Source organism: Felis catus, chromosome C2 (genome assembly GCF_018350175.1).
Source record: "Felis catus isolate Fca126 chromosome C2, F.catus_Fca126_mat1.0, whole genome shotgun sequence".
NCBI lineage: Eukaryota > Metazoa > Chordata > Mammalia > Carnivora > Felidae > Felis > Felis catus.
Genome location: NC_058376.1, coordinates 7304426 through 7315967, shown reverse-complemented (window position 1 = coordinate 7315967; position 11542 = coordinate 7304426). Strand labels below are relative to the sequence as shown.

The 11542-nt window shown below is 48.1% G+C and overlaps 1 long non-coding RNA gene across 1 annotated transcript; it reads left to right on the top strand.

Annotated features, from left to right (window-relative positions):
* The first annotated feature begins 7331 nt into the window (after positions 1–7331).
* LOC123379759 lies at positions 7332–8138 on the top strand. The gene is made up of 2 exons (XR_006584639.1): positions 7332–7375; positions 7750–8138. It is a non-coding gene; the product is annotated as an uncharacterized LOC123379759 (long non-coding RNA).
* The last annotated feature ends 3404 nt before the right edge of the window (positions 8139–11542 follow it).

Here is an 11542-nt window from a genome sequence, read left to right as displayed (position 1 = left end):
AATTTGTTAGATGCAGCAAAAGCAGTTCTGAGAGGGAAGCTCATAGAAACAAGAAAAGTCTCAAATAAGCAACCTAATTTTACACCTCAAGGAACTAGAAAAAGAAGAATAAATGAAGCCCAAAGTTAGTAGAAGGAAGTAAATAATGATGATAAGAGCAGAAGAAAATGAAATAGAGACTAAAAAGACAGGAAAGAAGAGTGTTTGTGTGTATGTGTGTGTGTGGGGGTGTGTGTGGGTGTGGGTGTGTGTTTAATAGTTTCTCCCTGTTCCTTTTTTTCTTGTTCTCTTCATTTGTGGTTTGATGACTTCTTTTAATGGTATTCTTATATTCCTTTCTCTCTACGTTCTGTATATTTACTATATATTTTGGCTTTGTGGTTACCATGAGGCTTACGTGGAAGCAACTAGTAACAGACCTAAAGGAAGAAATTGACAATAGCGGGGACTTTCATACCCCACCTTCATCAGTGGATAAGGCTCCAGGATGTGATTGGCTTCTTTGAATAATTCTGTGGGCTGGCGGACGACTGAATGAAACCTACTACTCGCGGATAAGCAAGAATTGCATCTGGTCCACTTGATAAGAAATATTACCTGCTTAGGAGGACCCTATCGGCAGAAACAGAATGGAGGAGTGATGAGGCATTGGGCCATTTGGGGCTCTCCTGATTTGAACTGATTTTTTAAATGTTTATTTTATGTTTGAGAGAAAGACAGAGACAGACCGTGAGCAGGGGAGGGGCAGAGAGAGAAGGAGACACAGAATCCGAAGCAGGCTCCAGGCTCCGAGCTGTCAGCACAGAGCCCGACGCGGGGCTCGAACCCACAAGCCATGAGATCAAGCCCGATGCGAGGCTTGAATCCACAAGCCGTGAGATCACGACCTGAGCCAAAGTTGGACACTTTAACCAACTGAGCCACCCAGGCGCCCCTGAACAGATTTAAGGCAGCACATGACATTAAGCCTTAATTTTAGGCCTTATGCCACACACACTTCAAGTAACTGCATCATCAAAACACTCCTACAAAATATCACCATTTTACAGACGGTGGATCCGAAACTTAGCAAAGTGTCCAGTGTTAGCCAGCTGGTAAGCAGCTGAGCTGGCGTTCAAATCTGTTTGTTAATCCCGGAGCCTGACCCCATAAACCATTGCTTCCAGGGCAGATGTAATCGTCCACCCTAGGAATGGACGGGGAGAGGGGACGAGAAAGAAAGAAGAAAGAAAGAAGAGAGAGAGAGAAAGAAAGAGAAAGAAAGAAAGAAGAAAGAAAGAAAGAAAGAAAGAAAGAAAGAAAGAAAGAAAGAAGAAAGAAAGAAAGAAAGAAGAGAGAGAGAGAAAGAGAAAGAGAAAGAAAGAAAGAAAGAAAGAAAGAAAGAAAGAAAGAAAGAAAGAAAGAACATGAGCAAATACACCACATGCTACCCTCCCCCAAAAGCCATAAAGCTCCATTTAAACACAGTCTCTTCCTCTGCTCACCCACGATTTGACTTTTCCAGTCCCACACAACCTTCCCCAAGGCAGCTGGGTTAATAATACAGCCCCACTGACCGTTAGCAGCCAGACTCTACTTCAGATGTGCAACCTGGTACTTTAATCACTGGCCCCTGAAATGCATGCCTACAAGCCCAACTGCTCCGGACGCACTTCTGATTATACTGCCCTGGGGAAGAGAAATCGTCCAAGCAGATCAACCAGCTCCCAGGTGTTGCAAAGTCCCAAGCCAAAGATTGCCCCGAATTAGTCACCCTTCTGCACATGCATGTTGGGCATGCCAACGGGGCTTGGATTTCTAGAATAAATTCCTCAGCATTGAAAGGGATCTTAAATCTCATCCAATCCCGCCCCTTCGTTGCCCAGTTAAAGAAACAAAGCTTGAGTGGTATCCTCAAGGCCACGAACTGAGTCAGGGCAGGACCTGCTTGAATCCCTTTCTTAGACCCTTTACCGACCCCCTCCTCCTGTGAGCCCTCCCGCTATAGAGGTCAAAGAAGGCAGTTGCGCTCTTTTTCGAAGTCCCTTGCGGTTAGGGTGACCATTCGGCGCAGACGTATCACGAGGGAATCTGCCGAGGGAATCCGGGAGAGAATTTTCCTCCCTGATTGAAGAAAAGAAGGAAGCAAAGAGAACTCTTTCCCTTCCCCGCTCACCTGTCTGGGGCTGAATTGTGCCCACCCCCCAAATTCTTATGCTGTAGTCCTACCCACCCACCCCACCCCCCTCCTACCATGGAAGGTGACAGCATTTGGAGGTATAGTCTTTAAAGTGGTAATCGAGTTAAAATGAGGACATTAGGGTGGCCCTAGACTACTATGACTGCTGTCCTTCTAAGAGGAGATTAGGACGCAGACACACACAAAGAGAAGATGATATGAGACGTAGAGAAGGGAAAATGATGAGCCAAGGAGAGAAGACTCAGCAGAAACCAACCTGCCTGCTGACCTCTTGATCTCAGACCTCCAGCCCCTGAGTTGTGAGACCGTAAGTTTCTGTTGCTTAAGCGCCCCCTACCCTGGCCCCAGTCTGCGGAACTTTGCCATGGCAGCCAAAGGATGCTATACCCCAACCCCTGCCCCCTGGCTCCTATAAGAGCCCTTGAGGACACGATGCTCGAAGCCAAAGGAAGTGTCTTTCAACCATGAGGACACTCTCAGAGCTGCGACATAGCAACCTGGCCCGAAGCTCTGCGTTTCTGAAAGTCCCCAGCCACGGATGTGCTGCTGGGGCACAGGTTACCTTTGGGCAGTGAGGCTGTAAGGCCCTCTTGGTCGGTGCCCTGTTGGTTCAGCCTTCCAGCTCGCAGATCTGCTCTAACGTCATGCCCAGACTTCAATATGCTCGTGAGGTGTCATTCCTGAAGTTGGACTGTCCTGACATCTCAAGCAGGATTGCCGTCACACCTCAACTCCTACACCAAGCTCGTGACTTGCACTCTGCTTCCCTGGGTCCGGGGATTACCATTATCAATCACAATGTCACCCTCAAGCCTTCTCATGCTTTAGTCAAGTCCCGGAGAGCTCGATTTACGAGACAGAGTATTTGGATGGAGGCAACGTGGGGTCTATAGAGATCAGTTCAAAGTAGGGTACAGGGGTTCATGAAGCCACTGGGGGCCTCCCAGCAAGACCTTGGTCCTAGGATAATCTATGTTATGTTGAGTGTCTGGGACTGGATTTCTGGAGCCACTGGGGGCCTCCCAGCAGGACCTTGGTCCTAGGATAATCTATGTTATGTTATTGAGTCCCTGGGCCTGGAATCAATCGGGCCCCTTGGTCTAGCTGTGTCCTAACCCTGCCACGTGCTCAAAGCCTAAGCAGTCAGCTCACCAGGCTGCCTGCACCTCTGTCACCTGCCTGTGCCAGCCACCCCCTTCCCGCCCCTCCCTCCCACGAAGGAGCCGGCTGCCCGCTGAGAGCTCCGCCCCCCTTCACATACCAGCCTCACCCTTCGGGTGCCTCTTGTGACTGGCTTCCTTTCCTCACATCCCTGCCCCTCCTCCCTCCCGCTCTCCTGTCCTGAGCTTTCGCTCACCGGGCGCTCAAAGTCATCTTCTGCCTCCTAGGTTGTGCGGCGAATTCCTCTCCCAGCCTCTCTTAGTGCCTTCCACAGGCCTCTGGCTTAGACTATGCCCAAAGCCACGGTCGCTCCTTGTTTAAAACGTGTTTCTTTCCTCCCACGACCTGAGATCCTGAGGGCAGGAACTACCATTCATCTTTCTTCCACCCAAGCTTCTTTAGGGCCCTACCCTGTCCAACAGCCTCCCCAGGCACCCACGCAGCCCCAGAGGCCAGTGGGCACAGGCACTCACCTGTGTCGGGGACTTGTTCTTACTCGTTTCTTTGCTTCCGCCAACCTTCTGATCCCAGCAGCCGGAAGATGTGATGTGACTAAGTAAAACGTGAAATCTCAGATTTATTAATCACTTCCAAGGTGCTGCACTCCCTGATAAGGATTTAATACACCCGTTTTATTAATTCTGATGACAGCTCTTATATACCTTGTATATAGGGTGTATGCTGTTTGTGTTCATGGTTCCCCGCTTTACAAATGTAGCAATGGAGTCTCAGGGTGGGTCATGGGAACATGGGAAGATTGCACAAGATCACACAGTCAGGAAGCGGTGACGCCAGAAGTCCAGAAAGAGAGCTCAAGGAAATACCAGTCCAATCCCGATTCTTTGCTGCCTTCTTGTTTTCACTGGCAGACAGGTTGGTGTGAAAGTGGGGGTTCCTTGTTCAAAGAGAGTGGACGACTGAAATCTCTGAGCTCAGTCTCCTCCTCCCTTCCCTCTGCCAAACTTTGGGTTTGCACTGCAGGATCCATGAGTCAATGTCAGCCTTCCATGAGCCCTGGCTTTCAAATAGCCCTTGCAGGGAACACTCAGTCAGTCAGGGAACACTTTCCCATACTTGGAGATCTTTACGTATGTAAATCTCATGCAGGCTCTTGTCCTAAGGCTGTGGTTTAGGTGTCTAATTGCGACTATATTCAGATGATGTGTGTAGCATAAAATGTGCTTGAGCTCAGGACCCAGCTAGAGTAACGAGGGCCAAAAGTGAAGTCCCAGGTCATGTGCTCACACTGTGCGGGGGGCCACAGGCAGGTGCCGGGCAGACGGGAGGTTAGGCCCACCACCCAGCTCAGCCTCAGGGGCAAGTCCATACCAGGGGTTTGCCTGGAGTGGTCTCCTACATAACACAGATGGTTCTGGAGACCAAGTCCCCCTGGGGGGCCCCAGGTGGCTCCAGGAGTTCTAGAATCTGTGACTCTGCACCCCACTTTGAACTGACTCTCCATGGTGCCCCAAATGTCTACCTCACCATAAGTCCAGCTACCTGTGACTTGGGTAAGCCAGGGACCACAGGCAGTAGGCCAAGTTTTGCAACGCCCTTGGTATATACAGGGCAGCACTTCTCAGAATTTTCTGAGTACCTCCAGCTATAAAGGACACCCCAGGACTAGAGGGATAGCTTGGAGTAGCCCCATAATGATCACGGAATATCTTTGAAGTCTTGTATTTATCTTAATAATTGATGGGAGTTTTACATCCCACTCCATAATATACTGATGTCTATTTTATATTAAATATAGAATTAGAGATTGCCCAGACCTTCAAAAAAATGTGCCCTGTGGTTTCGCGTTGCCTCAGTTGAAGGCTCTGTGCCGTGGGAGTAAAAATGCTCCTGTTTGAAAGCAGGCTAATCTAAGACATTAACCTCATTGACTATTCCAGAACCTTCTCTGGCTCACTCTTGGGAAAACCACAGGCAGCCAGGGGCCTGAACTTAAGCAACATGCCCATATGGTGAAACCAACCAGAGGGGGAAATTTCCAGGAGATATTTGCACATGAGCAATCATTTATTTTTTAGACATACATATATGTTGCAAGTGTGGGCTCACCTTTCTTATCCACAGGATCCCGGCCAAACCCACTATCTGGGTACTTCTAGAATGTTTCATCCACAAATCAGGAATCGCAAACAAAAGCAGTGCTATCTATCCTACACAGTGCCCACCCAGAAGCTACTGGCCTGGAAGACAGTGGAATGGTCTCCTAAAGTTGAGCCGCTGACGTACAGATGACACGTGGCAGGGATAGGGTGCCATCATGCAGGATGTGGTACACCAACTAATGACCGTCCTATGGTGCTCTGTCTGAAACAGGTCCAACATCTGAGTCTGGGAACCAGAGGTTGGGAGTCAAATGGCCCTGCTCCCACCATCACTGCCGATGAGCCATTTAAGGAATTTGCACTTTGAGGTCCGTATGGTTTGAAGATTTCTGGGTCTAGAGGTCCTAGTTCCCAGAGTTGGGAAATGCTTCACAGGGGATATGAAGAACCTCGCTGAAACTTAAGCTACGGCTGCCATCAAGTAACGTCAGGCTCCTTATGCCGAGGGACCAGCAGGCAAAGAAAGGGGGTGTCATACTGCCAAGGGTAAGTCCTGATCTTTAAGAAATGATAGGCTGCTGCTACACAGCGGGCATAGAAAAAAAAAGGCTTGGCACTTGGGTAACAAAGTAGGGCATCTCTCAGTGCTCGTCCTCTCAGTTCCAATGATAAAAGAACAGAAACCATGACCTAAATGGGTATGGTACACAGGGACTCAGATTCATCAGAGATGAGAATCTGGGTCATTCTATCAGGCGATCTGTCTACACCAGCAGAGCTGTAGCCGAGGAGGAGGAAATCTAGACTGGGCAGTGGATAAAGGGGACAACACGCGTCAGTTCAACGATAGCCATTGAGTATCAGCCTCTCCCTCTGCTCACTGGTGTCTTCCTCACTTCCTTAGATGTAGATTTCCTCCAGAACACTCTCCAGTCAGCTTCTCCATCCAGCTCTCTGAGTGGTTCCAAAGTACGGATGCTAACATGGTACGCTTTCCTAAGATTTATCTGAGAGCGAATCTTCATTTGAAGAGTCTTCCCCCCTGTAAAAATTAGTGTCCCTCACCCACTTCAAATATCACTGTGGCTCATTGCCCTCAGCTGAAATACAGCTATGGCATCATAGAAAAGGAATATTTCAATGATTAAACGAACACCATTGAGCCATAGGGCTTCCTGTCTTTCCCTGTCTCATATTTCTGTTAATGGTGAAGCGTGGCATTAGAAATGGCATATTTTGACTTATATTGTGATATTCGGAATACAGAACAGCCAAAGCAGTTCAGGTCATTGTCACTTGTTCTTAGACGTAAGCAGAACACTTTGTGGAATGAGCAAATTCTTCAAGCTACATTACATAAAATGTGCAGAGAAAATTTTTATGAGATTCCTGTTACAGTTGGTGGGCTTTCTTTAATAAAATAGTTAAAACTTATTAAGCCACATAACATATATTCTAATCATAATCAATCATCATCTTACTTCACCTTACAGAATATTGTGCATTTGTCTTATTTATTGCCAAGAACTAGACTTGCTCAAACTTGTGATGAAAACATTTAGGTGCTAACTTACAAATACACACCAGGGTGGACAGAGTTTTCATCCTTCCTTTAAGGTGTATGTGAACATTGTGAAGTGTAGCTACAAATAGGAAAAAATAATGCCATTCGTACCTGCCATGTTTTCAAGCGATTGGTAAAGAAGAAAGAAAGAAAGAAAGAAAGAAAGAAAGAAAGAAAGAAAGAAGAAAGAAAGAAAGAAAGAAAGAAAGAAAGAAAGAAAAGAAAGAAAGAAGGCTAAACCACATAATAGATATCCCTCCACATGGGGTGGGGAAGAAATGTCACCTCCCCCACAACATGACAGTCATACATTCTAGATTTTCGGAGTAATCCCAAATTCTACTCTTTTGATCTATTATCCTTAGAAGCCCGTGTAGTGCAGTGAGATAACTTGTCCTCTTTGGGAAAAGGGTATGGAACACATAGTCCTTAAGTAGCCACGCACCTTCTCTTCCAGCCTACAGAGCCTTGAAGCACAGAGGCTGTTGTGTCCTTGGCTCCCTGGCCAGGTGTTCCTGGCTGGCCTTTCCCCAGCAGTTCCCAGCAGACCTGGTTCCTGGAAGTCATGCCTGTGTTTCGCTTCCAGGCCTATCTTTGCCCAGAGTTTCAAATTCCCCACCACAAACCTCTGTTCTTTCTCCCCGAGGAACCTCATCAGTTTTTGGAAAGGAGGGTTTCCCTTGCCCACTCCCGGTGCTTTAAGTCACAGCCAGCATCTTTGCCAGGGGGCCACCGGCCCACCCTGCTAACTAACCAACAACTCTGTTTTTGCTTCTGAGGAAAAGTGCCTCCCTCATGTGATCGTCAGAACCCAGCCAGAGGACGCATGAGGGCAGAGCCTGGACCAAGGGCCAAAGGCAACAAGCCCAAGCTGAGAACCGAGACATGAAGTCATCAACAGTCACTGCTGCTCCAAACACACCCTACGGTAGAGCCTGAGGTGACCATGGAGTGGCCAAGAGTCCCCATTCCCTTGATATAGCAAGGTCAAGAGTCCCAGCCTTGGAGAGGTCAATAGGCTTAGATGGCCACATCTCGTGTTCAGTCTTGACCCTTGCATCTTGACCCTTGACGTTGTACAAGTATTAAGCATGAGAGGTCTTACGCTCGGATCTCCCATGTTCTCCACCAAAAGGTTTAAAGCTTGGTAGCTTTCAGAAAAGTGCACCCCATCGTTTGTGGCGTCCATGTCTTCAATTAACTGCTATCTGCGGAACGATGCGTTAGCTCGGTGAGGGCAGGGACGTCCCTCTCCTTCATGATCTTATCCCCGATGCCTAGGTCACAGCCGCCCTGGCAGAAATCTTTAGCTCCTTATTACCAGGGTTGTGTCTCCCAGTCTGCTACTCACTGACCACCTCACTCTTCCTTACCCACCTGTACGACACGGGTTGGATCTCTTTCATTACCTTACTTCCCCAGTTGACCTCCAGATGCCATCAGGAGTATATGGACAGGTTCAGCCCGGGAGTCCCTGAGCTGGTAGGGAAGGAACAGTTCCTCTGCAACCACCTTCCCAAACTCTTTTTCATGTTGCCGCCTCAAACTCCGTCCCTTCCCCCGGATGATCAGAAAATAGAAACAGACTTGAGGTTTAAAAGGGTCTCTGTGAAGCACCGGGCCACCTGCTGAGATGTTACATTCTCATCAAGATATTTAGAATCGCATTTATAACCCCAGAGTATTGGCCTTGCATTTCCTTGAGAGATGCTGACCTCATAAATGTCCCCAGAGCATGATAGTGGACTAGCGTTCAGAAGGTCTTTCAAGAATGATGGGGATTGTATGAGGAGGAAAGAATCAGCCCCTTTAATCTGACAGTCTTGGTCACTTAGACTGGGAAATAATCCTTCTGCTCAGTCTTTCCCTTTTCTGAATAATCAAATAGTCCCTTCCACGGCCTCGGTGAATTCAAATGCAGCACACTTACCCAGCGAAAGAGGCCACGGATGACTTGGATGAGAACTGCCCTTTCCCACCCACGAATAACGGCCCCGCAGCCAGCGTAAGCTCTGGTGAGCACCGCGCCTGCCCCAGCGAGCCCAGAACAATTATTCCTGCTGACACCCGCCATCACTCTCTCTCCCCGGGACACTTCCTCTGTTATCAAGTAGAGCAAAGCCAGGAAAAAGTAAGTGAATCAAGTGTTTGCTTGGCTGTCGAGTGTCGATAAAATGTTGGCTTTTGTGTGGTTCTGGGCCGGGCATGCACTCCGCGAGCCAACCTTCTGATCCCAGCAGCCGGAAGATGTGATGTGACTAAGTAAAACGTGAAATCTCAGATTTATTAATCACTTCCAAGGTGCTGCACTCCCTGATAAGGATTTAATACACCCGTTTTATTAATTCTGATGACAGCTCTTATATACCTTGTATATAGGGTGTATGCTGTTTGTGTTCATGGTTCCCCGCTTTACAAATGTAGCAATGGAGTCTCAGGGTGGGTCATGGGAACATGGGAAGATTGCACAAGATCACACAGTCAGGAAGCGGTGACGCCAGAAGTCCAGAAAGAGAGCTCAAGGAAATACCAGTCCAATCCCGATTCTTTGCTGCCTTCTTGTTTTCACTGGCAGACAGGTTGGTGTGAAAGTGGGGGTTCCTTGTTCAAAGAGAGTGGACGACTGAAATCTCTGAGCTCAGTCTCCTCCTCCCTTCCCTCTGCCAAACTTTGGGTTTGCACTGCAGGATCCATGAGTCAATGTCAGCCTTCCATGAGCCCTGGCTTTCAAATAGCCCTTGCAGGGAACACTCAGTCAGTCAGGGAACACTTTCCCATACTTGGAGATCTTTACGTATGTAAATCTCATGCAGGCTCTTGTCCTAAGGCTGTGGTTTAGGTGTCTAATTGCGACTATATTCAGATGATGTGTGTAGCATAAAATGTGCTTGAGCTCAGGACCCAGCTAGAGTAACGAGGGCCAAAAGTGAAGTCCCAGGTCATGTGCTCACACTGTGCGGGGGGCCACAGGCAGGTGCCGGGCAGACGGGAGGTTAGGCCCACCACCCAGCTCAGCCTCAGGGGCAAGTCCATACCAGGGGTTTGCCTGGAGTGGTCTCCTACATAACACAGATGGTTCTGGAGACCAAGTCCCCCTGGGGGGCCCCAGGTGGCTCCAGGAGTTCTAGAATCTGTGACTCTGCACCCCACTTTGAACTGACTCTCCATGGTGCCCCAAATGTCTACCTCACCATAAGTCCAGCTACCTGTGACTTGGGTAAGCCAGGGACCACAGGCAGTAGGCCAAGTTTTGCAACGCCCTTGGTATATACAGGGCAGCACTTCTCAGAATTTTCTGAGTACCTCCAGCTATAAAGGACACCCCAGGACTAGAGGGATAGCTTGGAGTAGCCCCATAATGATCACGGAATATCTTTGAAGTCTTGTATTTATCTTAATAATTGATGGGAGTTTTACATCCCACTCCATAATATACTGATGTCTATTTTATATTAAATATAGAATTAGAGATTGCCCAGACCTTCAAAAAAATGTGCCCTGTGGTTTCGCGTTGCCTCAGTTGAAGGCTCTGTGCCGTGGGAGTAAAAATGCTCCTGTTTGAAAGCAGGCTAATCTAAGACATTAACCTCATTGACTATTCCAGAACCTTCTCTGGCTCACTCTTGGGAAAACCACAGGCAGCCAGGGGCCTGAACTTAAGCAACATGCCCATATGGTGAAACCAACCAGAGGGGGAAATTTCCAGGAGATATTTGCACATGAGCAATCATTTATTTTTTAGACATACATATATGTTGCAAGTGTGGGCTCACCTTTCTTATCCACAGGATCCCGGCCAAACCCACTATCTGGGTACTTCTAGAATGTTTCATCCACAAATCAGGAATCGCAAACAAAAGCAGTGCTATCTATCCTACACAGTGCCCACCCAGAAGCTACTGGCCTGGAAGACAGTGGAATGGTCTCCTAAAGTTGAGCCGCTGACGTACAGATGACACGTGGCAGGGATAGGGTGCCATCATGCAGGATGTGGTACACCAACTAATGACCGTCCTATGGTGCTCTGTCTGAAACAGGTCCAACATCTGAGTCTGGGAACCAGAGGTTGGGAGTCAAATGGCCCTGCTCCCACCATCACTGCCGATGAGCCATTTAAGGAATTTGCACTTTGAGGTCCGTATGGTTTGAAGATTTCTGGGTCTAGAGGTCCTAGTTCCCAGAGTTGGGAAATGCTTCACAGGGGATATGAAGAACCTCGCTGAAACTTAAGCTACGGCTGCCATCAAGTAACGTCAGGCTCCTTATGCCGAGGGACCAGCAGGCAAAGAAAGGGGGTGTCATACTGCCAAGGGTAAGTCCTGATCTTTAAGAAATGATAGGCTGCTGCTACACAGCGGGCATAGAAAAAAAAAGGCTTGGCACTTGGGTAACAAAGTAGGGCATCTCTCAGTGCTCGTCCTCTCAGTTCCAATGATAAAAGAACAGAAACCATGACCTAAATGGGTATGGTACACAGGGACTCAGATTCATCAGAGATGAGAATCTGGGTCATTCTATCAGGCGATCTGTCTACACCAGCAGAGCTGTAGCCGAGGAGGAGGAAATCTAGACTGGGCA